Here is a 25,069-nt window from a genome sequence, read left to right as displayed (position 1 = left end):
AAACAGATGTGACAAGTTGTATATCGACCAATTCTATGTACCCTACAATAAAACTGAAAAACAATATGTTGACTAAGTCTATGTTCAAGAGGGAGGAACAGTAAATCGAACAGCTCTATATTCAAAAGAGGGAGAAACAGTAATCTGCCAGCTCTGTGTTCAACAAGAGGGAAAAACAGTAAATCGACCAGCTCTATATTCAACAAGAGGGAGAAACAGTAAATCTGCCAGCTCTGTGTTCAACAAGAGGGAAAAACAGTAAATCGACCAGCTCTATATTCAGCAAGAGGGAGAAACAGGAAATCTTCCAGCTCTGTGTTCAACAAGAGGGAAAAACAGTAAATCGACCAGCTCTATATTCAACAAGAGGGAGAAACAATAAATCTGCCAGCTCTGTGTTCAGCAAGAGGGAGAAACAGTAAATCTTCCAGCTCTGTGTTCAACAAGAGGGAAAAACAGTAAATCGACCAACTCTGTATTCAACAAGAGGGAGAAATAGTAAATTGTCCAACTCTGTGTTCAACAAGAGGGAGAAACAGTAAATCTTCCAGCTCTGTGTTCAACAAGAGGGAGAAATAGTAAATTGTCCAACTCTGTGTTCAACAAGAGGGAGAAATAGTAAATCTTCCAGCTCTGTATTCAACAAGAGGGAGAAATAGTAATTGTCCATCTCTGTGTTCAACAAGAGGGAGAAACAGTAAATCTTCCAGCTCTGTATTCAACAAGAGGAAGAAATAGTAAATTGTCCAACTCTGTGTTCAACAAGAGGGAGAAACACTAAATCGACGAGTTCTTTGTTCAACAAGAAGGAGAAACAGTAAATCGATCAGTAGTGTGCTCAACAGGAGAAAATAACAGTATATATCGTCTAGTTCTGTGTTCAACAAGAAAGAACTACAGATCTCGTGTTTACCAGGAGAAAAGAACAATATCTCGACTACTTCTGTATTCAAGAAGGAGGAACAGCTGTATATTGATCAACTCTATGTTCAACATAAGGAAAGAACAGTAAATGAGCCAGCTCTGTTTTCAACAGGAGAGAACTATAGCATATCGATCAGTTGTGTGCTTATTAAAAATAACAACAGTATATCGACCAATTCTGTGTTCAGTAAGACGAAACAGCTGTATACCCACCAGTTATTGTAGGTCTATATGTTCAGTCATACGGAACATTTGTATATAGATCAGTTCTATTATCTGTTCAGTAAAGCGGGACAATTCAGGTCCAATATTAGTCGGAACAATTCTCTGCTAATCACTTCTCTGTAACGTGGAACAGAAGATCAGAGCGAAAATCATTTCAATAATCTTAAAAAAAAAAATTACAAGTAAATCCAGTTTCGTATCCAAATTTCAACAAATAATTATAATAATTAATATAAATGCAATTCATCTCCGCCAAATCATAAACTGCATACCGACCAGTCATGTGTTAAATCAGACGGAACGGTTTTCTACTGACCAGTTCTGTGCTCAGTAAAACGTTATACAAATGTTTACGGACCGGTTATAACTGTAATGTATGTCCAATCAGACGGAATACAAATACTGAAAGCAGATGGAACAGCTGTAAACCGACCACTTCTGCGAACAAATATGTTGTACAACGACTAATTAAGCTATGTTCAGTCAGACGGTATGACTACACCTTTTCCACATGTAGTATTTCAGAACTGGTCAATTTAATTTCAGGAAGAGTAATTGGTATACCAGATTCATTCATTCATTTATTCCTTCATTCATTCATTCATTCATTCATTCATTCATTCATTCATTCATTCATTCATAGTGTGCCCAAGGACAGGTCTTTCACTGCAAACCAAGCATTCTCCAGTCTTTCATATTTTCATCCTTCCTCTATTTGTCTCCTCATATGATCCATAAAACTTAATGTAGTATATCAGCAGATATCTTCTTCTGCCCCGAACTCTTCTCTCGTTCACCATTCCTTCCAGTGCATCCTTCAGAGGGTAGTTTCTTCTCAACCAGTGACCCAGCCAATTCCTTTTCCTCTTTCTGATCAGTTTCAGCATCATTCTTTCTTCATCCACTCTTTCCAACACAGCCCCGTTTCTTATTCTGTCTTCCACTTGACACGCTCCATTTTTCTCCATGTCCACATTTCAAATGCTTCTTTCTATTCACTTCGTCGTAATGTCCATGTTTCTGCCCCATACAATGCTACACTCCACACAAAGCACTAGTCTCTTCCTTAGTTCTTTCTCCAGAGGTCAGCAGAAGATGCTTCTTTTTCTATTAAAAGTTTCCCTTGTCATTGCTCTTTTCCTTTTGACTTCTTGGCAGCAGCTCATGTTACTGCTTATAGTACACCCCAAATATTTTAAGCTGTCCACTTGCTCTACTGCCTCATTTAGAATTCGCAAGTTTACCTTCTTTACTTTTCTTCCTATGACCATGGTCTTCGTCTTGTTGGCATTTATCTTCATTCCATACTGCTCACAGCTGTCATTTAGCTCGAGTAGCATATCCCTTACTATCATCTCCTCTTCTGCTAACAACGCCATATCATCAGCAAATCTTATGCAGTTTATTCTTCTTCCTGCTACTACCACTCTTCCCATTTCTGAAAACAGTTCTTCACTATATATTCCAAGTAGATGTTGGAAAGGGTAGGTGATAAAAGGCATCCTAGTCGTAGTCTCCCTATTTCACTTCCTTCCGACATTTCTTCTCCTATCCTAACTTTGACTCGTTCTTTCATATAAAGGTTACTGAACGGCCTCCTATCTTTCCCATCCACGCCAATTCTCTTTAGGAACCCCATCAGATTATTCCAATCCACTTTGTCAAACGCCTTTTCTAGGTTATATGAGACTGTTGTTGTTTAGTCAACTGTCCGAAGACAGGTCTAAACCTCACAAGTGATATCGAGAAGGCACCACTTACGAGGCAACTAGGCCAGGAGATGATGGGGTAGGGTGGCCAGTTTCTTTCCCTCTCTATTGCATACGTCGCCGACTAGCTACATATTACACTAGTCAGACTTCAGATGCATACAAACAATTGTTCTTCCTCTGACACATATCAAGTGAGATGTACTAGCCTACGTGACAATAGATGTACATATCAGCCAGAACTTCAACCAGGGGAATATATGAGATTAATCAACTTAATTTCAGAAAGCGTCGTTTGTATTTCAGAATAATAAATTTAATTTCAGAAAGCGTCATTTGTATTTCAGAAAGCGTAATTTGTATTTCAGAAAGCGTAATTCGTATTTCAGGAAAAGTAAATTGCATTTCAGAAGTACGAACCCAATCGTATAACAGTTTTTCGTAACGTAGACATACCACATATTCCACAGTTATCTCTTAAATCTGCATTTCAATTGTGTAATGTAATATAAATTAAAAACTGCAGGAAAATGAAGGATCAAACAAGATCTTACCACAGTCTAGTATATACAGTCACGAAGCTTGAGTTGTTGAGAGTACTAGGAACAATATGTAGATTGTGCCGGTACTATTTCGTATTGTTTGTGATGAGGCGATAGTAGCGATCCTAGTGGTTAGCAACTATCTATGGATGCATATCCCCTACGTATTGAGCTTCGTGACTATTTACTAGACTGTGATCCTACGATGTACACTATCAACAGTATAAATAAAATGATTTCCATGGCAACTCTTTATATAATCCCTACATACACTTTTTCCAAATATATGTCAGATATCATTGGATCGCAAAGTATCAGGTATTTCAGTACAGTAATTTTATAAAGTCTGAAGTTTTTTCCTCGGATGAGGTGTTATTGTTAAAAATATATTTGGAAATGCCAGCTGGACAAATTTAAACATCATTGTGTTAAGAAATCAGTGTCTGTATTAAAATGTTATTTTATTTTGTAATTATCTGAAATGCAAATGATGATTTCTGAAATACAATTGACGCTCTGAGAAATACAATAATTGATTGAACTGAAATATAATTCACTCTTTCTGAAATACAATTGCAGCGGTGAGATCAATAACCATTCAAGTCCACTTCTGGTCATTCATTTTTTTTTTTTTTTTTCTTTTTGCAAATTTGAAATTAAATTTTGGATATTTCCACAAGTGTTGCGACTTTAAAAGTTGGTATATTACTTTGTCTTGATCTCTAAAACAACCAGAAATATTACGTGCAAAAAAATAATAATTAGGTAAGAAATAAAAAATTTAAGTCACATATAGTTAGTGTGCACTCAATGTTGGTTGCTTGACGGTTGTCAGCCCATTTTGAGGTCTGTGGATATAGAGGGGAAAAATTGAATCGGTGTCTGGTAGCGTTCCCGGATAGCTCAGTTGGTAGAGCGTTGGTACGTTTAACCAAAGGTCCCGGGTTCGATACCCGGCCCCGGAAAAATTTTTCCCCCGAAATTATTCAAATCAACTTTACAGGGAGTTATACCTGAAAACTTGATTTGACTTGAATGGTTATTGATCTCACCGCTTCAATTGACGCTTTCTGAAATATTGTTGACTCAACTGATATATCTACAAATGATGTTTTCTGAAATACATTTGACTTACTTTATATACAAATTATGCGTTTTGAAATACATCTGGAAAAGGTGTATATCGAGTAGTCGTGTATCACAAAGACGGAAGAACTGTATTTCAACCAGTTGTATAGTCAGACGGAACAATTCTACGTATATTCAAGCAAACGAAACCATTTATATCAGTCGATTCTGTGTTTAAGAAAACTGAGCAGATGTATAACTGGTTGTTAAATATTTAATGGTAGTCTGAATTCCGTTACGAAGACACGGTAGCACAAATGAAATCGAAGGCACATTCCAGGCTGAGGAACAATGGAATTCCTCTGGCACGGCGTGCAGCAGAAGATCATTGCAATCGCGAAAGAATATGTGCCGAGGTCAGCCGGTGCAGCCTTGTTGTGTAACCCCGTTCGCGAAAAGTCGAGACGAGGTTGATCGGGTTCACTGAGGGAACCCCAAGGTGACTGCTGCCTACGTAACGAAAGCAGGGCGCAACAAAATGTGACAATAGTTTCTCATTTTTTCCTCATTCTTTGTATTTAAGATTTTTTCCTCTTACATACTTGCTGATATGACGTTGTTAGCAGAAGTGGAAATGATACTAAAGGATATTTTAATACCTTATTTTACGACGCTGTATCAACATCACAGGTTATTTAGCGTCTGAATGAAATGAAGGTGATAATGCCGGTGAAATGAGTTCGGAGTCCAACACCGATAGTTCCCCAGCATTTGCTTATATTGGGTTGAGGGAAAACCCCGGATAAAACCTCAACCAGGTAACTTGCCCCAACCGGGAATCGAACCCGGGCCACCTGGTTTCGCGGCCAGACGTCCTAGCCGTTACTCCACAGATGTGGACTACTAAAGGATATGCTACTGGAACTGAATGACAGCTGTGAGCAGTATGGGATGAAGATAAATGTCAACAAGACAAAGAACATTGTCATAGGAAGAAAAATACAGAAGATAAACTTGCGAATTCTAAATGAGGCAATAGAGCAAGTGGACAGATTCAAATACTTGAAGAGTTCTATATGCAGTAACATGACCTGCTGCCAGGAAGTCAAAAGGAGGATAGTAATGGCCAATGAAGCTTTTAATAGAAAAAGGAGAATCTTCTGCGGATCTCTGGAAACTAAGGAAGAGACTAATGAAGTGCTTTGTATAGAACGTGGCATTGTATGGGGCAGAAACATGGACATTACGACTAAGTGAAGAGAAACGAATAGAAGCGTTTGGAATGTGGATATGGAGAAGAATGGAACGTGTGAAGTGGACAGACAGTGAATGAAAAAATGAAGTTGTGTTGGAAAGAGTGGATGAAGAAAGAATGATGCTGAAACTGATCAGGAAGAGGAAAAGGAATTGGTTGGGTCACTGGTTGAGAAGAAACTGCCTATTGATAGATGCACTGGAAGGAATGGTGAACGGGAGAAGAGTTCGGGTTAGAAGAAGATATCAGATGATAGACGACATTAAGATATATGGATAATATGAGGAAACAAAAAGGAGGGCAGAAAATAGGAAAAAATTGGAGAAAGCTGGGTTTGCAGTGAAAGACCTGGCCTTGAGCAGAACACTAATTGAATGAATGAATAAATGAATGAATACATATACATACAGGCTGTCTAACTCAAGCCGTTCATAAATTGTTTTAGGCATCACGTACAACACGACTTTTCGTCGTTGAAATTCTCTAACTCGTAGCCTGGTATTTCAGTTTAAGTAACGACTCAAAACAGCTAATGAGTAGTAAGAATAAAGCTTAAATACTTTCTCAAGGTGTATACTTATGAGTCTGAGCATTTCCTGTGATTATATACTCGTAACTACTAGAAAATACTCATTTTCATAAGAATAAAGACATTCTACCTAAAGCGAATATATACTCAACTTTACAGCCTTCTTGATCGTTTAAAAGTTAGTATATACTCGTGTTACCTATCCTCTTTGACCACATTGCACCGTGATGCTCACCTTTTTTTTTTTATAGACTTCCACATGCTATCTGCATGCTGTAGTGGTTTATGTTTTGCTTTTTGTAAATTTTAATAATGTGTAAATAAATAAGTAATTAAATAAGTAAATAAATAAAATAAATAATAACATAAATTAATTAAATAATTATAAATTTAATTAATTAATTAATTAAATTAAATAAACAGACACATAAATAAATTAAATAAGTATATAAGTAATTAAAAATGTTTAAATAATTAAGTAAATAAATAAAAAATACATGAAAATAATAAAATAAATAAAATAGATCAATTAAGTAAATAAGTAAGTAAATAAATTAAAGAAATGAGTAAATTAAATAAATAGAGAGAGTAATAAATAAATGAAAAAATAAAGTAATTAAATAAATGAATAAATAAATAAGTAAAGAAATATGAAAGAGAGAGTGAATCGGATAAGTGACGTTAATAAAGCAGGAAACAAGAAAATACTACTGGGAAATCGTCATTAAGGGATGTTGGATAGAGATTACAATCCATTTCTAGAATTCCAGTTATGCTAATTGTATTTTTTTATTATGGAGCAGTTATATATAATTTTCAAATTACAAGTAATTACATTTTGCAATTCAAATTTTACAAAATAAACTAATTGTTAATTATATTTAACAATACAGTGTAACCTTATAATTTGATAGCCATTCATATTCTTATAGGCTATGTTTTTTTATGAAGAACAAATACGTGTTTAACCATTTTCACATTCACTTTTGTGAAGCGTTAAAGGCTTCTGAAGTTCACGTCTTTTTCTATATTTTTCAATGAGGCACTATATCATTCATAAATTATGCCATTTCCTTTTAATTTAACTTTAAACTGAACAGAAATCAACAAATACTCAGAATTGAGCCTGCTACAAACCATACTGAGAATAACATGAGAACGAACTTATAAATATGAGAATGTACTAACTTTTATTCTTATTAAGCATGAATATATATTCCGTACAAGATGGACACTTGAGTATATTCAACTATGCTTCCATGTTATGAGTATGTAATAAAAAATGAGTAGGTACTTAAATGTTTTTATTCTTACTAACAAGAGTATTTACTAAAAAAAGTCCGGTGTATACTATATACTCATGTTTATTCTTACTACGTATTATAATAAATAGACACAGATTCGGTGTGCTAACTGATACATTAATTCATACGATACATCTGAGTGAAAAAACAAACATTTATAATACGCGGATCTCTCGTGGAACTTAGCTAGAGTGATGGGTTCGTATGAATATTTCGACTGTCTGAGAGGGTTCGATACTCGGCCCTTCCTTTCGTACTTTTAAATTTCGAACTTCGATTCCAGGTAATTCTAGAATATTCTAATTAATAATACTTTAAAATGAAAATACGCAATCCATCGTAACATCATATGAACCAGAATGTTCCACACCAGTAGCTGTAAAAGCTGAAATTCTACTGCCGTTAAACGGTTAGAATATCTGAAGGTCGTAACAGCAAAAGTGAAAGATAGCGAGAGAAGAATTAAATGTAAGATGTTCCAGGAAGTAAACTACGTCGCTATTGTCAAACTCCATGCGGGTTGTTATCGAACTCATATGTCTTAGACCATATGGTCTGTCACAGTCTGAATCAAACTTCTTTCTTTGTCTACTCAAGTTTTGACATTTTCACGGTAGTGTCACTAGGCATGCCATATTAAAAATATATTGAAATAAATTTAAAACATATCTTAAAGTTCTGCGCTGTCTGTTATTTAAAGATGCGTTGCTTATTCCGAATGAAACAAAACAAATAAATTAATTTGAAGGATTGGATATAACTTGCATATTAAGAAAACAATATTACGGGAACTACAAGAAGAGCAAATGACTCGATAGAACATTGTCCAAGGGTGGAATAAACGTTGGATAGGAGAAAGAAAGTAAATAATATAATTAACATAACAGGTTGACAGCAGGAGTTTAACATAAAATTATCATACGAAGACTAAAATTCATAACGCTCACGTGATGGTCAGTGAACTTTATACCCACCCCTGATTCCACCTACGAAACCACTAAATACCTCCCACATGTCTTGACTGTTATTTGGGCTGCTTAAGCAAAAATAAACAGCTTAAGTCAGACACTGTACATAAATATGTGCATACATACATACATGCATGCATGCATGCATACATACATACATACATACATACATACATACATACATACATACATACATACATACATACATACATACATACATACATACATACATACATACATACACATTTCCGTTATATCCGTCTCCTTGCTTCTTATACGTTCTTCTTTACTATGCACATATTTTGTTATTATCCACAATCGACATTTTCCACTCTACTCTCCTTTAATTCTTTTCTTTTCATATTAGCATTTTTAATTTAACAGAAACTACTGGGTGTTCAGTTCAAAGTGTGTCATGGCTCGCTGTATGCCGTCATGTGGCTAGTCGATGAGCCTAGAGAATTCAATCTTCTTATACTTCCGCAGAGGTGTATTACCTATGTGCCAGAGAAGTTGCCTAGCAAGTACGGCTTTCATTCTGAAGAGTACTTACCGATACGTACGGTGACGCCATTAGTGGCAGGAGTGTGAACTGTTTCGAAACGTGTACTGACGTGAGTTTTTTTTCTTACTGTCGAGATATGGGGAGAAAGTTAAGACAATTACTTACGTATTTGTTGACATTATTTCGACGGTCAACATGGACACGGAGCATTTGATTTGTGTTGTGGAATGTTTCCGTACGCAAACGATGATAACAAATACCTGCATACGACTTGGCCTCGCAAACACAGTTCGAAAGAGGTTATGGTAGCACACAAACCGCCATCTGTTGCTGCGACGTTCAGGTTATACCGTACACGTTCTCAAGTTCAGATTGAACGCCTTGATTAATAGGCAACTTCTCTGACATAAAAGCTGAAACTCGCTTCAAATCGCTGACTCATCAACAGTGACGTTATGACACACTTTGAAATGAACATCCAGTATTTGACGACCATTTTGTGAATAGTAACTGTACTTCGGGAGAGCTTACTTTTGTGTCCAATATGGCAGAAGAATTCATGTAAAGAAGTAGTACGGTGTATGAGAATATTTTGGCGATATGCAGACCTAGATGGTAAATTAAATTTAGTAAGGATTTATAAGTGGGACAATATTAAAGCAGAGTTGAATGTTGTGTACTCTGTGCTCGTATATTACACCTGACACAGCCCACTGTATGAGAACTGTCGAGCAGGGTATTGTTTGTTTTACTGACACAGAAGTGGTGACGAAATGATAAGTTCTCGTATCACTGGATTATTGACATTTCTACAGCGGTAGAAGATACGGGAAAATGAGAATTATTGTTTTTCTATGTCCGCTCTTTATGACGTCATGCTAGTGTACTACATGGGGAAATTTGAAGCAATAGGCCTATATAGCTATATATTTTTAAATAGATATGTCGCAAAAGTCTTTGTGGAGTTTCAGACGATTATATATTTTTTGAATGACTAGAAGTAGAAATGTAATATTGATGCCAGTTGAAAATAAAACCCTCAAAGTTTTTCGTCTGTAAGTTTGAGACACTGAAGGAAACAAAATACGGTAACATTCGAACAAATGCAATAATTTTCATAGTTACTTACTAATTATTTAAGATGAATGTCCAAAGAAAAGTGCAATGTGTTTTGTGGCTGGCAAAATTTGAATCTGTGGCTCATTAAACATATCCACAACAAACTCATACTTTTTGTGATAATCATCTGGATGAAGGGCATGTAACAATTGAAGTTTATAAGAAGTCAGATGAAGACGTTTCTTAAAGCTCTATCAACTGTTGTTTTCGTAAGTCCTAATTGTCGGGCACATTTACGGAGTGATTTCTTTAGACTCTGATCTCCTGTAATGTGAATTTGTAAAATGACCGATCTCCTGTAGCGTGAATCTGTAAAATTAGCGATCTCTTGTCGCGTGAATTTCTAAATGACCGATCTCCTGTAGCGTGAATTTGGAAAATGACCGATCTCTTGTCGCGTGAATATCTAAATGACCGATCTCCTATAGTGTGAATTTATAAAATGACCGATCTCCTGTAGCGTGAATTTGTACAATTATCGAACTCCTGTAGCATGAATTTGTAAAATGACCGAGCTCTTGTAGCTTGAATTTGTACAATTATCGAACTCCTGTAGCATGAATTTGTCATATTACCGATCTCTTGTAGCGTGAATTTGTACAGTTATCAAACTCCTGTAGCATGAATTTGTAAAATGACCGATCTCCTGTAGTGTGAATTTGCGAAATGACTGATCTCCTGTAGCGTGAATTTGTAAAAATAACCGATCTCTTTTCGCATGAATTCCTAAATGACCGATCTCCTGTAGTGTGAATGTGTGAAATGACCGATCTCCTGTAGCGCGAATTTATAAAATGACCGATCTCCTGTAGCATGGATTTGTAAAATAACCGGTCTCCTGGAGCTTGAATTTGTAAAATTATCGAACTCCTGTGGCGTGAATTTGTAAAATGAGCGATCTCCTGTAGCGTGAATTTGTAAAATGACTGATCTCCTGTAACGTGAATTTCTAAATGACTGATCTCCTGTAGCGTGAATTTGTAAAATGAGTGACCTCCTGTAGCGTGAATTTGTAAAATGACCGATCTCCTGTAGCGTGAATTTCTAAATGACTGATCTCCTGTAGCGTGAATTTTTAAAACGACCGATCTTCTGTATCGTGAATTTGTAAAATGACCGATCTCCTGTAGCATGAATTTGTAAAATGACCGATCTCTTGTCGCGTGAATTTCTAAATGACCGATCTCCTGTGGCGTGGATTTGTAAAATGACCAATCTCCTGTAGCGTGAATTTGTAAAATGACCGATCTCCTGCAACGTGAATTTGTAAAATGACCAATCTCCTGTAGCGTGAATTTGTAAAATGACCGATCTCCTGTAGCATGAATTTGTAAAATAACCGATCTCTTGTCGCAAGAATTTTTAAATGACCGATCTGCTGTAGCGTGAATTTGGAAAATGACCGATCTTTGTCGCGTGAATTTCTAAATGACCGATCTCCTGTGGCGTGAATTTGTAAAATGACCGATCTCCTGTAGCATGAATTTGTAAAATAACCGATCTCTTGTCGCAAGAATTTCTAAATGACCTATCTGCTGTAGCGTGAATTTGGAAAATGACCGATCTCTTGTCGCGTGAATTTCTAAATGACCGACCTCCTGCAGCGTGAATGTGTAAAATGACCTATCTCCTGTAACATGAATTTGTCTAAGTTCACTTAGGGCAGCGCCTGGTTCACACAACTGGGAAAAGATGTTAATTTTGCACCTAATTTGCCCCATGGATCTACCTTAGTTATAGATTATTATAACACCTGATCTGTAGACAGAAAAATCAACAAAGAATCAAAACAAAGGAAAAACACAAAAACGGACTCGTGCATAAGAAATTCGTTGACGTGTAAACCTAAGCTCTTATGGAATCTACCGAAGTCTTCTGAAGGGGACTTAGCGTATGACAGCTGATTTTTTTTTTTTTTTTTTTTTTTTTATATAAAGGATATACAAGATCTCTAGTGTTTGCAACGTTATTTTCTCTGCCAGTTCGCTGTGTTTATTCATTTGCTCTTCACACAAGTTTTTTAATAGGGATTATGTGTTTGCAGCTGCTATTAAGTGTATTTCTGAGAATATCTTACTACTTTTATCGGCATTATCACCACCACTTGACGGAAACATCGTAACTACTTTTGCCAGTATAGACAATTTATTATGTTAGAAATTTTGTAAACACAGATTTCTTTCATTAGGGCTGATGTTGGTCGTGGTATACAGTCATGTCTTTTTAGAATCACAAAAGTTTAGTCCTAAGAAGGAGATTGACAACTTTCCGAATTATCTTTTAATGCCGTACTTTTAGTTCATCAAGATATTTTATAGAAACTGTCAGTATTCTGTAAAACAGTCTTCCTGAATCTACTTAATTGACAGCGACTGGCTTATTGATTGCACTCATTCACTGTTTGAACTAACTCACTAATAGATTCATTGATTGACTTTATTAGGGCATTCCATACATGAGTGAGCTGGAACTCAAAAATTTAAATTATTATTTTATCTTTGAATCAGGCGTTAATGGAAAGAATGATCACAAATTTACACATTTTTAGTTAATTTATGTGCATTGGTTTGTTTTATTACGTAAATCTGTTACCCTAGTGTTGATGGAAATGCCAAAATGTTTACGAGGATGAAAATGATGTTTCCTATGTTACCTTTCATCAAATAGTAGGCATTCTCCCTGAACCGGCCATGAAAAATATTGGTGATAGGTATTCATTTGTATTTTCAAAGCGAGTTGATATCTATGAGTCCACACCTGCGGAGTAACGGTCAGCGCGTCTGGCCGCGAAACCAGGTGGCCCGGGTTCGAATCCCGGTCGGGGCAAGTTATCTGGTTGAGGTTTTTTCCGGGGTTTTCCCTCAACCCAATACGAGCAAATGCTTGGTAACTTTCGGTGCTGGACCCCGGACTCATTTCACCGGCATAATCACCTTCATATCATTCAGACGCTAAATAACCTAGATGTTGATACAGCGCCGTAAAATAACCAAATAAAATAAAAAAAATATCTATGAGAAAATGTAATTAAAAGGTATGTCAAGCATCTTTTGTTTAAAAAAGCATTGATCTTGAAAGATTTAATGTACAGTGAAACCTCTCATTTGCGGACATCGAAGGGACGTAATAATCTGTCCGCATCTGGAAGGTGTCCTTTATTGGGAGGGAGGCTCCCCAATCTAACAGTAAAGTTATAATATCCATTATGTATCGCTTCACGCTGTAAATGAAATGTATTACTGTAGTTTAATTCTAAATACAGTATACTACAGTAAATTCTTTGCAACTTTGAACTACAGTAGAAAAGACCGAAAAAGGAAAATACAGTACTGTGCCATGCAATTTTATTCTAGGTCTACAGTTATGCAGTACTGTAATTTACAGTTTTCAACTTAACCTTTACGTTCAGGTGCTATGTCTCTCGAAACAGAACAACTGATTGAAGTGAAGAGAATAATCCTACTAACCCTATCATGTTTCGAACACAGTTTCACGATCGCGGAAACCTTGGACCCATCAGACAGGTTAAATTTTATGACTTTGTTTATCCACCCGCTTCCAGCTAACAAGGGCTAGCCAGCTGGGCTAGTGGTAGCCTACGAGACTCTTATTGTCTTCTTTCATGTTAAGGAATTTCTGTACAGTTCTCAAAATTAAATTTTCCATTTTCGTAAAACATTAGGTCTTGAAATCCAAGTTCTGTCCGCAGTTAGGAGGTAAAGCAAGCTTTAAGACTGTGGAAATAGCTGTCTGTGTCCGTGTCTGAGAGTGTCCGTAAACGAAAGTTAAATTTATCATTATTTCTATAGGCCTATTATTTCAGTTGGGATATATCCGTCCGTATATGAGGAGTGTCCGTATCTTGGGGGTGTCCGTAAGGAGAGGTTTCGCTATATATCATTCATATATCAGTAAAATGTGTTTCATTTTCAGTTATAGCCTATACCAAACAAAAGTGTACTAATTCATACACGTAAGAGACTTAGTCACACCCGTAATGTTATGAAAAGTCTAATATAGACCTATTGTTTCAGTTAGAATATTACATTGTTATCTGTATTAAAGTACTTATTTATTATTCTGAATTACTCCAGTTCATAGAAATGTCCAAACATATTTAGTAGTGTGAAAAGTAAGGGAACATTTGTGTCACACCCCTAAGAAGATTTCGAAGCTAATATTTTTCTTTAATTTATTTGAGAACAGGAGTATAATTTTAGAGGAAGACCCTTTTTGTTAAACTTTTATGAAATAAAATATTACAATACGTACTAAAAATTTTATTATTATTTACATTTATTGAAGATTATTACATTGAAATCCTTGTCCGAATGTCACACCCTTCCGCATGGAAAATCCCTATATATACTTCATGACATATTGACTAATCGACTCACTGAGTGACTTGCTCGATTGAAAACTAGGGCCCAATAATTGATAGAGCTACCAGCTCGATTGAAGAAGCGACGATTCAAAGGAACGACCGACTCAAACTGAAGAAACGACGGCTCGATTACGGAGCGGCCGACTCTGTTAACGGACCGACTGATTTTGTCGACTCGATTGGCGACCGTCTTGACTCAAATATTTAATATAACATGGACTTTATACCGTGCTCTTGATTGTATTGGGGTTTTATATCATAATGTTTCAAATATTGATGATGTTCTCCAAGGGTTTTAGCAAATAGATACGGAAATCTACGACAGAGTTGAGATTAGATTATGTCTGAGCAACAACCTCTCATAAATCTTACTCCTTGGTAATACTATTCGTATCTTAACTTGAACTACACAAACACATTTCCATGTTTTTTGTAGTAAATATTACGTAGATTAGAGAGAGCAAATACGTAAGGCAGCTGATAAGAAACTGTTGATACACACCTTCGATCATAACCTCACAGCACAAGTTTCGATAGAGCTATCACTAAAAGTAGTTACTAAGTTAATACAAGACATGCCAGAGATTGCGTAGGGAATAGTACCCAGATATTAGGCCATAGTTTTATAGAGAATCATTTTTTGTTAATGGTAATTAACAAAAAATGATTCTCTATAAAACTATGTGCAATGATATGCGTATCAACAATTTTCCTGGATGCCTTACTTTCTTCTACCATAGAAATATTTTAAAGAATGGTTTCCCGTTGACATTCTGATGTCCTTTTTTTTTGTCAGAGATGGGCATCCAGATCTCCGAGCGGGATCGCAGTGTCTTTATGTGTGCGTGTGTTATAGCTAGTTTCCTACACCGGATATCACTACTTACAGTAGTTTCCTAAATACATCACGATTAGAAATGAACACCGATCGAGAAAGCAAGAGTAACAGCGCCTGCAAAGCCGAAAACTCGCAGGACAATGTTGTATACGTCGCGTCGTTGACGTAAGGACTGCTTGTGAGTGTTTCGAGACGTCGAGATTGGTCACTCCCGAAGCCCCGAAGTCAAGCAGCCTTGAATCGCCACAGTTGTTTATACCTGACTGAACTTTTATCTACTTCGGCAACTGTTATATATGTACATTGGACTCTCCTAAGTTCGATTGAACAGAATTGAAAGTCCAGTCCAATAAGAGTAGTGGGTGTGGCAGGTGAAATGAATACAAATTCTTATTGGTTATCCATCAACGAATACAGTACTGTACTTGCATTTCCTGCCCGCCCCGAGACTTGTGTATGCGCTTCAAGTACCACTGTGGGTTTCGACATTTCCGTCTCACAAACGCCACAATTCTCAAATAGAAAAAGAAGAGTTCATTAATTTAAAATCAGTGATTAAATATGGATATCCTAATCAATAAAATATTCTGTTTTCCTTTAACAAAAGTATCACTACAAGACACAGAACCAATTCCCATTCAAATGGCAAACTCATTTCTTTTTGCCCGTATAGGAGCGTGTCTAATGCTCCCGCGTAAGCAGTTGAACTATAGGATGTCGAACTTGATTTCTGTCGAACTTAAGAGCGTCCACTGTATAAACAATCAAGTAGCCTATTTGAAACATCATCTCTGCCTTTCAGTGTATAATAATCCGTTCCCCAGTCTTTATTTAATTAATAGGCCCTTATTAAAAGGCTAGGAATTTTCTTTTCATATGTTTGAGATCAAGTGTGCAATCTCAAGTAAAAAGATATTAATGTTACGTTTTATGTTTCTTAGAAATGCAAATTTATTTGAGAATTGTTTTTTTTTTCTATTTATATAATCATAGGTAATATCATATAATAGAACCAGAACATTTTGATAACTAAGATACTGTTCTGTTTTGTCTCGTTAAACATTATTTTATAGTCTTATTTATTTCAATGATGTATGTTATTCAAAGTTACGAAATCTTTCGACGCCGATCAAATGCTATTTCGAGAATGATGAGCGAGACTCGAAGCGCACGAGAATGACGAGACGAGACTCGAAAGACAAATGCTACGAACACAGTGAGCGAGAGCGGCAGTTAAGGCCCATTCATAATGAAAATTAAACATAACCGTAACATAAACACAGAAGTTTGCGCCCAGGCTACCAAATGGGATCATTCACAATGATTCACATAAGCATTGACATAAACATTACCGTAAGACGTTAACATGAAATTTTGCAAACTCCAAACTTTCATGCTTATGCTTACGTGATTTGCAAACAGAACACAATCGTGGAGCGCTGAAGTATAGATAGAATATGAGGAAATGGCGTAGTTGTTATGTTTCCATGGTTACCAAGTATGTTTGCTGTTATGTTTATGTTCCCATCGTGAATGATGGTATGACTTCTTGATTTTACCGTAATTTTTATGTTCTTAAGTTAACACGTTATATTTAATTTTCATTGTGAATGAGACTTTAGTTTTGTTCATCTCTAATCACGATGCTGGGTGGGCACGTGTTCCATATACTGACCGAAATTTGATGAGAAAATTCCTTCCCCATGAGGACTCAAATCAGCGCGCATTCCATAACGCGAGTCCAAACATGACGCCTTGCACCGGGACGCTATGGCGTGGGATCTGAAGATTATACGTATTTCTTTTTCCAGCCTCTAATTTGATACATCATTAAAAACACTTACTGGCTTTTAAGGAACCCGGAGGTTCATTGCCGCCCTCACATAAGCCCGCCATTGGTCCCTATCCTGAGCAAGATTAATCCAGTCTCTATCATCATATCCCATATCTCTCAAATCCATTTTAATATCTTCCCATCTACGTCTCGGTCTCCCCAAAGGTGTTTTTCCCTCCGGCCTTCCAACTAACACTCTATATGCATTTCTGGATTCGCCCATACGTGCTACATGCCCTGCCCATCTCAAACGTCTGGATTTAATGTTCCTAATTATGTCAGATGAAGAATATAATGCGTGCAGTTCTGTGTTGTGTAACTTTCTCCATTCTCGTGTAACTTCATCTCTCTTAGCCCCAAATATTTTCCTAAGCACCTTATTCTTAAACACCCTTAACCTACGTTCCTCTCTCAAAGTAAGAGTCCGAGTTTCACAACCATAAAGAACAACCTGTAATATAACTGTTTTATAAATTCTAACTTTCAGATTTTTTGAAAGCAGATTGGATGATAAAAGCTTCTCAACCGAATAATAACAGCATTTCCCATATTTATTCTGTGTTTAATTTCCTTCCGAGTATCATTTATATTTGTTACTGTTGCTCCCATGTATTTGAATATTTCCATTTCGTACAATATTCTCGTCACGAGACATAATCATATACTTTGTCTTTTCGGGATTTACTTCCAAACCTACCTATCTCTTTACTTGCTTCAAGTAAAATTTCCGTGTTTTCCCTAATCGTTTGTGGATTTTCTCCCAACATATTCACGTCATCTGCATAGACAAGAAGCTGATGTAACCCGTTCAATTCCAAACCCTCTCTGCTATCCAGAACTTTCCTAATGGCATACTCTAGAGCAAAGTTAAAAAGTAAAGGTGATAATACATCTCCTTGCTTTAGTCCACAATGAATTGGAAACGCATCTGACAGAAACTGACCTATACGGACTCTGCTGTACGTATTGAGACACATTTTAATTAATCGAACTAGTTTCTTGGGAATACCGAATTCAATAATAATAGGCCTATCATATAAAACTTCTCTCTTAACAGAGTCATATGCCTTTTTTAAATCTATGAATAGCTGATGCACTATACCCTTATACTCCCATTTTTTCTCCATTATCTGTCGAATACAAAATATCTGATCAATGGTTGATCTATTACGCCTATCATTAAAAACACTCCAATTCCTAATTCCATAAACAATTATGTAATGATTGACTAATATTCTTATGCAGGTGTGTGGCTAAAGGAATGTACAAAAAAAATTGTATTTTTTGTCCTCATTAGTAATTTTCTGCTAACACTCTTGAGAACTGTTATGAAATTATGTTCCCGTTAAATTAGTGTAAGCGTGTCGATATCCTTATCTTATCGACTTCTCATCAGCGCAGATTACCAATATCACTTGGACAACCATTTAGAGTGTCTGTATCTGGAGTGTAAGTGATAAAATTGAAGTTCACACTCGTCTGCGAATTGCTTTCCATGAGATTGCAGAGCGCCTGAACGTATTTTTGGGACTGACCCGCTCGACAGATGAGTTAGTGAAGTTGCTGAATAGGCACGGCGAGAGAGTAACCGATATCGTTCCGAAATCGTCCACGATGCAATTTAAATTGCTTTCAATGTCTCATTGCACAACTAAAGTGCAGTTAAAAAACTGCATATGCTACTCGCATTTTGCGTAATTTTTAAGTTGTTTGAAGCTACAAAAGTGACATCATGCACAGTACACAGTAAGGATAGAATTGCGTCATCTGAAAGTGGCTTAAAAGGTTTAGATAATGTTTGTTGCGTAACTTTATCACGTCAATGCACTTGAATATTACTAGGATTAGGAAGATAGTGCTCTGGAAAGTCCTTTTTTAATATGCACGTAATTATGCCCTTAAGGAGATGAAGGGTGAAATTTCTATTTTCTTCAGTTTTTAAGGTAAAGATTTTATATTGTATAGGCTTCATCCCCTTGCTACAAGTATTCTTGCATATAAGTTTCATTATGATGAGATGAATGGTTTTTGAGCTATTCAAGTAAGAAAAAAATAACATATTTTCAAAATCTATCTCTTGCAAAATTTAAGTTTCATGCATGGCTTTTTCTTAACAACATCTGTGATCTGGTTAGGAAAGGATTAAGTGCCCAGAATTTTAAATTTTATTTACGAATGGAGGGAAAATTTTTAGAAAAAATGCTACTTCAAGTTTTAAATTTTTAGTGTTCACTAAATAAGTTTTACTTTTTAATTTAGAAAGTATTTAGTTTATCAAAAAATGATACTGTGTTTCGTTAACCACATCATATAGAGGCTTCGATCTGATATTAGAACAATTTTATTTCGATTCCATTCATTTCATTCATTCATTTAGTGTTCTGTCCAAGGGTAGGCTCTCACTGCAAACCCAGCTTTCTCCTATCTTTCCTATTTTCTGCCTTCCTCTTTGTTTTCTAATATGACCCATATATGTATCTTAATGTCGTCTATCATTTGATATCTTCTACCCCGAACCCTCCTCCCGTTCACCATTCCTTCCAGTGCATCCGTCAGTAGGCAGTTTCTTCTCAGTCAGTGACCCAACCAATTTCTTTTCCTCTTCCTGATCAGTTTCAGCACCATTCTATCTTCACCCACTCTTTCCAACACAGCTTCATTTCTTATTCTGTCTGTCCACTTGACACGTTCCATTCTTTTCCATATCCACATTTCAAATGCTTCTATTCGCTTCTCTTTACTTCGCTGTAATGTCCATATTTCTGCCTCATACAATGCTACACTCCATATAAAGCACTTCACTAGTCTCTTCCTTAGTTCTTTCTCCAGAGGTCCGCAGAAGATTCTCCTTTTTCTGTTAAAAGCTTCCTTGGCCATTGCTATCCTCCTTTTGACTTCTTGGCAGCAGCTCATGTTACTGCTTATAGTACACCCCAAGTATTTGAAGCTGTCCACATGCTCTACTGCCTCATTTATAATTCGCAAGTTTATCTTCTGTATTTTTCTTCCTATGACCATGGTCTTCGTCTTTATGAAATTTAATATTTAAAAGACAAATGACAAATTCAGATCTGCTAAGGATTATTGTAAGATCCATCATTTGATAATTTTTCATTACATTTTTAGCAGTTTACTTTCCCTTAATGTTATTAATTTATTTTTGCCTATTTAATTATTCTCCCGACAGAAGGAGTATAAAAGATAATCACACGTTATGAAGGTTTACGACGGGATTTCAATTGCAACGAACATCTTTACAACATGGGTGGAGAGCCATTATGAAATAAGACGTGATTACATAAAGTGAATGTATGTGAACTCTAGCATGTTTATGGTATTGCATATACGTCGACTCCATATAAACAAGCAGAACGATCGTTTCTAGCGTATAGCCCGGAGGCTGCTTTAGGCTCTGAAATTGGATTGTTATTCATATTTCCTGCTTTTACCTTTTCAAGGCTGAATGACTGGATGAATGAAAGAAGAAATAAATGAGCGAGTGACAGAATAATGGAAATACAATGAGGTATTGAAGAACTGCCTGTTGCCAACTCCAAGATGACGTCCATTTGAATTGACTTCGATATTCACCGCCCCACTGCAGTGTTACATGATCATGATCATAATTTTTATTAAGTTAATTAGTAATTTAAAAACAGTAATTAAGACTTCATGTCCAAAAACGCTTTCACTTACTACTAGGCCTAACAAAGAAAAATGAAGTTTCCAAATTATGTATTAGATTTTGTTAAATATAGACAATTAGAATGATATGGTCACGTTAGAACATTGATGTCCAATTGTAACTCGTACGAGGTAAATACTGGCGTAAGCAACCCGCACCGCATATTCTTTAAGGTCGTTTTTCCTATTTTATATGGAAAGTTATTGACCTTAGCAGAGCATGCTTGACGTGCAATATCTCCTGGTTCTATAGGCGTTTGGACACCCATGCGTTAGAAGAATGCCAGAAGAGAGATTACCTAGGATAGTGTTAGACTGGATTCCCCCTGGAAGAAAGAAAAAAAAAAAAAGATCGACCGAAAACCACATGGCTAGAAGATGTTAAGACATCAATGAGGGAAAATGGACTAGAAGAAGGAGAGTGGGTAGATAGAGAGGAATGGAGAAGAACAATTAAAGTGACATAGCGTTGGACACAGGAAAATGTTTATACATTGTATACCAGTTTACATATTATATATAATACTTTTCATTAAGTTTTGACTAAGAGTTTCCGATAAAAAGGTACAAGAAGAAAAAAACAAATAAATTAATTAATGAATAAATAAAATAAAATGAATAAGTAAATAAATAGGGAAATATGTGTATAAATAAATAAATAAATAAGTAAATAAGTAAATAAATAAATAAGTAGATAAATAAATAAATGTATGTATGTATATGTATGTATGTTTACTTAAACTGTAACTTACAATGCATAAAAGAACCTAAATAAAGGTGTTTTGGAGGGGGAGTTGTAAAAATTCTTTGTATGCAATCTATAAAGCGGAGGTCTATTTTCTTATTTGGATGCACATTAAAATATGTATAATTATTTCACGTACAGTATGTACAGACTCAGAAAAAAAATGGACGGCCTAATTTTACAAAGTTCCAGACAAAACGCATTACGCATGTTCAGTAAACAGGAGCGCTTAAATTTGTTACTTGTGGTCAGTCCTGCGAAGCTTGTTGCCTACATTCAGGAGGACTGCTACAAACACTCGGCCCACTTTTTATTTCGGTATCCTGTACATAGGTCTTCTGAGTAATAGCTAAAGAAAATAAACTATAAGCAGCAATATAATTCACAATACGATAAAGGAACTTGTTTTGAAGTAGGTAAAATGTATACGAGGAAGTATGTCTCTTCTTGGTAGAGTTAATTTTTTCACCTTATGGAGGAAACTACGCTGAAAACCTTGGCCCAAGTAATTTGCATGCTCAGTGGTCGTATTGCGGCGAGTTTCTAAACTTCAAGGTGTCGGACTGGTAGGGAAAGCTTTTTCCTTGAGGCTATGCTGTGGTGATGTTGAAATTAATTTTGTAATGCGATATACAGTACATCACTGTCCCTAAGCTTGACAAGAGAAGGTAACTTATTCGTATTTCTTTTGTTTCATTTTCGAAGGTGAAAATGCAACATGTAGTAACCAGTTATGGAGAGCTACTTATAATTAAATGCCATAAGTAGGGCTAGGATTTTGATGACCTATAAATCATGAAAAAATGTCCTAAAAACAATACATTTATGACCTAAAAATCTTTCAAAAATGTCCTTAAAAATGCTCTAAAAATTGATCTTACATAATTGGCTTAGTAGGAAAAAAGTTGTACAACTTAATATTTGGACTAGTAATTAAATTAAATTTTGCATAATTTTTTCTAAGTAGTACACATTAATTAATTATTTTACCTGATGTAATTTTCATGTAGGATCGTTCATCTCTGCTTCGGCGTGTGGACATGAGGTCAGCAGTCGGCTGGTCGGTCTTGGCCCTTCATGGACTGTAGCGCCATGGATTTACTTTACTTTTAGTTTCCATGTAGTCTACCATAAGGCCACTCTTATACGGAATTAGCAGGTATAGAGGAGTCTGTATTGAAGAGGTGGTTGGACTAATCCATTACATGGGATGTACTACGTTAAAATGGCAATATTTGTGTAGAAAAACGATTAAAATACGAATATTATACAAAATAATGGGTATTAATGGACAAAATGTGTAAAGAAAATATCGAAGGAAATAAATATTATTTTACATTAATATTGGGGATTTACGGCCAAAATTAAATGAAAATGCCTAAAAAAAGACCGAATAAAACAAAAGATGCTCTTATGAGTTGAAACAGGCAAAAATGCAAAAAAAATGCCCTAACAAATATATCTTAAAAAACTCAGTTTATCACATAACATATAAGTACTAAAGGAGCTATGTTTCTGGCTTACTAGAAAAAAGATGCAATTTCATCAAAATCCTAGCTCTAGCCATAAGTCTAATTTCCGAGGATGTTGATCGTTTGACTAAAGTAAGTTAGCATTTTCGTCTCGAATGGGATTACCTCATTTTTTAGTAGGATTACAACATTTTCAAGAGAACAAAGAATGAGTGTGTGCCGATTTTGAAAGAAAACCCGCAGCCAAGTTTCCTCTCTGTCTCGTAATGTAAATGAGATAAAGAGTGACATCACGATCTCTGACCGTCACACTTCCTCGTCGTACAGAGTTTCTCGGAAGTCAGCAATACCGGGAAACAGTTCCGGCCTTCACAACTTGCTGAGATCATTAATTTTCTGAAGCAAGCGACGCATACACACGAGATACAATTCTTTAGACTGTTTATTGCTACAGTTCTGCCATCTACGTTACGAGCTTTTGACGTGTAACGTTCCCTACACTAATAGAAAAAAAATCCAGCGCTATATTAGGAATACGTGAAATACGTTACCGGTACCCAGTTTTTGGAATGAAACTACAGTTGCATTGGTTTGGATATTTTATTTTTATTTCGGTTTACATATAAAGAATATGAGTCTATGATAAGAGAAATAATTAATGAAGGACATAGAATAAATATATTTTCTTTTTATAAGAAGCGACATCCAAGAATTAGTCCCAGCTCACAGCAATTTTTTTTCACTATGGTTCACTCAAAAGTGTATCGTACGTGTCTATCACTTTAATAGTGCAGAACTTGCGATTACAAATCAAACGAGTGGAAACACAGGTCTGTAGCTGCTCTCGATGCCGAGATATTACTGAGAAAGACCGTGCGAAAAGGCTAATTTTATACGCCACTTCGGCGCCCTCATGCTCGTAACGAGGGGAGGAGGCGCCATTGAGCGTGTTCACAGAAGTTACATTGGTTCATGGCCTAACAGCATGCGGTTGTGAAGAATATATTACAGATTAATTTCTATCTTCTATTCATCTCAACAGGAAATATTTGTGGTAGCCAAAAAAAAAATAATAAAGAAAGAAAACGATACGGACTTCTGCATCAACCCAATTAAAAAAAAAAAACATAATGTAAATAGGGTAAAGGTTGGTAAATTTTGATACTGATAATATTATGATAGTACTTTTTGAAAATTTTTTTTACAATTTTACTGAGTGAGAGAAGGACCGATTTTGTGCAGAAACTTGTCCACGAACATTCCCTTAATACGTTGACGCAAAAAAACCGATCTTCCTTTCGCTCAGTAAAATTGTAAAAAATTCTCAAAAAGAACTATCATAATATTATTAGTATCACAATATTACCAACCTTTACCCTATATGAGGTAGAATTTTGGTGTGAAGGGTTTTAAATGTCTCGATATCCTGATAGTTATCAAATTAATAAGTTCATCCCGTGTTAATTTAGAATCTAATAAAATTTCTAACAATTTTACATACTACTGAGTTTCGACGTTTAGGGTAGTTTAATGAGAACGTTATATTTTGAGTGTTTTAAATTTAGACCGAAACCATTTAACCGTAGAAAATTTACTGAGGTATATAGGCTACAAGTATGATATGTTAATGATTGAATTTAAAGTTTTTATATCTCTATGTAGTGTCCAATTTTTTTTTACAATTTTACTGAATGAGAGAAGGACCGATTTTGTGCAGAAACTTGTCCACGAACATTCCCTTAATACGTTGACGCAAAAAAACCGATCTTCCTTTCGCTCAGTAAAATTGTAAAAAAATTCTCAAAAAGAACTATCATAATATTATTAGTAACACAATATTACCAACCTTTACCCTATATGAGGTAGAATTTTGGTGTGAAGGGTTTTAAATGTCTCGATATCCTGATAGTTATCAAATTAATAAGTTCATCCCGTGTTAATTTAGAATCTAATAAAATTTCTAA

General features: G+C 35.7%; 1 protein-coding gene across 3 annotated transcripts in view; it reads left to right on the top strand.

The window, feature by feature from the left end:
• Positions 1-25,069, top strand: part of LOC138695268 (sodium/potassium-transporting ATPase subunit beta-2-like) — a 197,951-nt gene that overhangs the window by 152,327 nt on the left and 20,555 nt on the right. The gene's annotated exons all lie outside the window — the stretch shown is intronic.

Source organism: Periplaneta americana, chromosome 1 (genome assembly GCF_040183065.1).
Source record: "Periplaneta americana isolate PAMFEO1 chromosome 1, P.americana_PAMFEO1_priV1, whole genome shotgun sequence".
NCBI classification, from domain to species: Eukaryota; Metazoa; Arthropoda; class Insecta; order Blattodea; family Blattidae; genus Periplaneta; species Periplaneta americana.
This window is presented reverse-complemented; position numbering and strand designations above follow the sequence as displayed.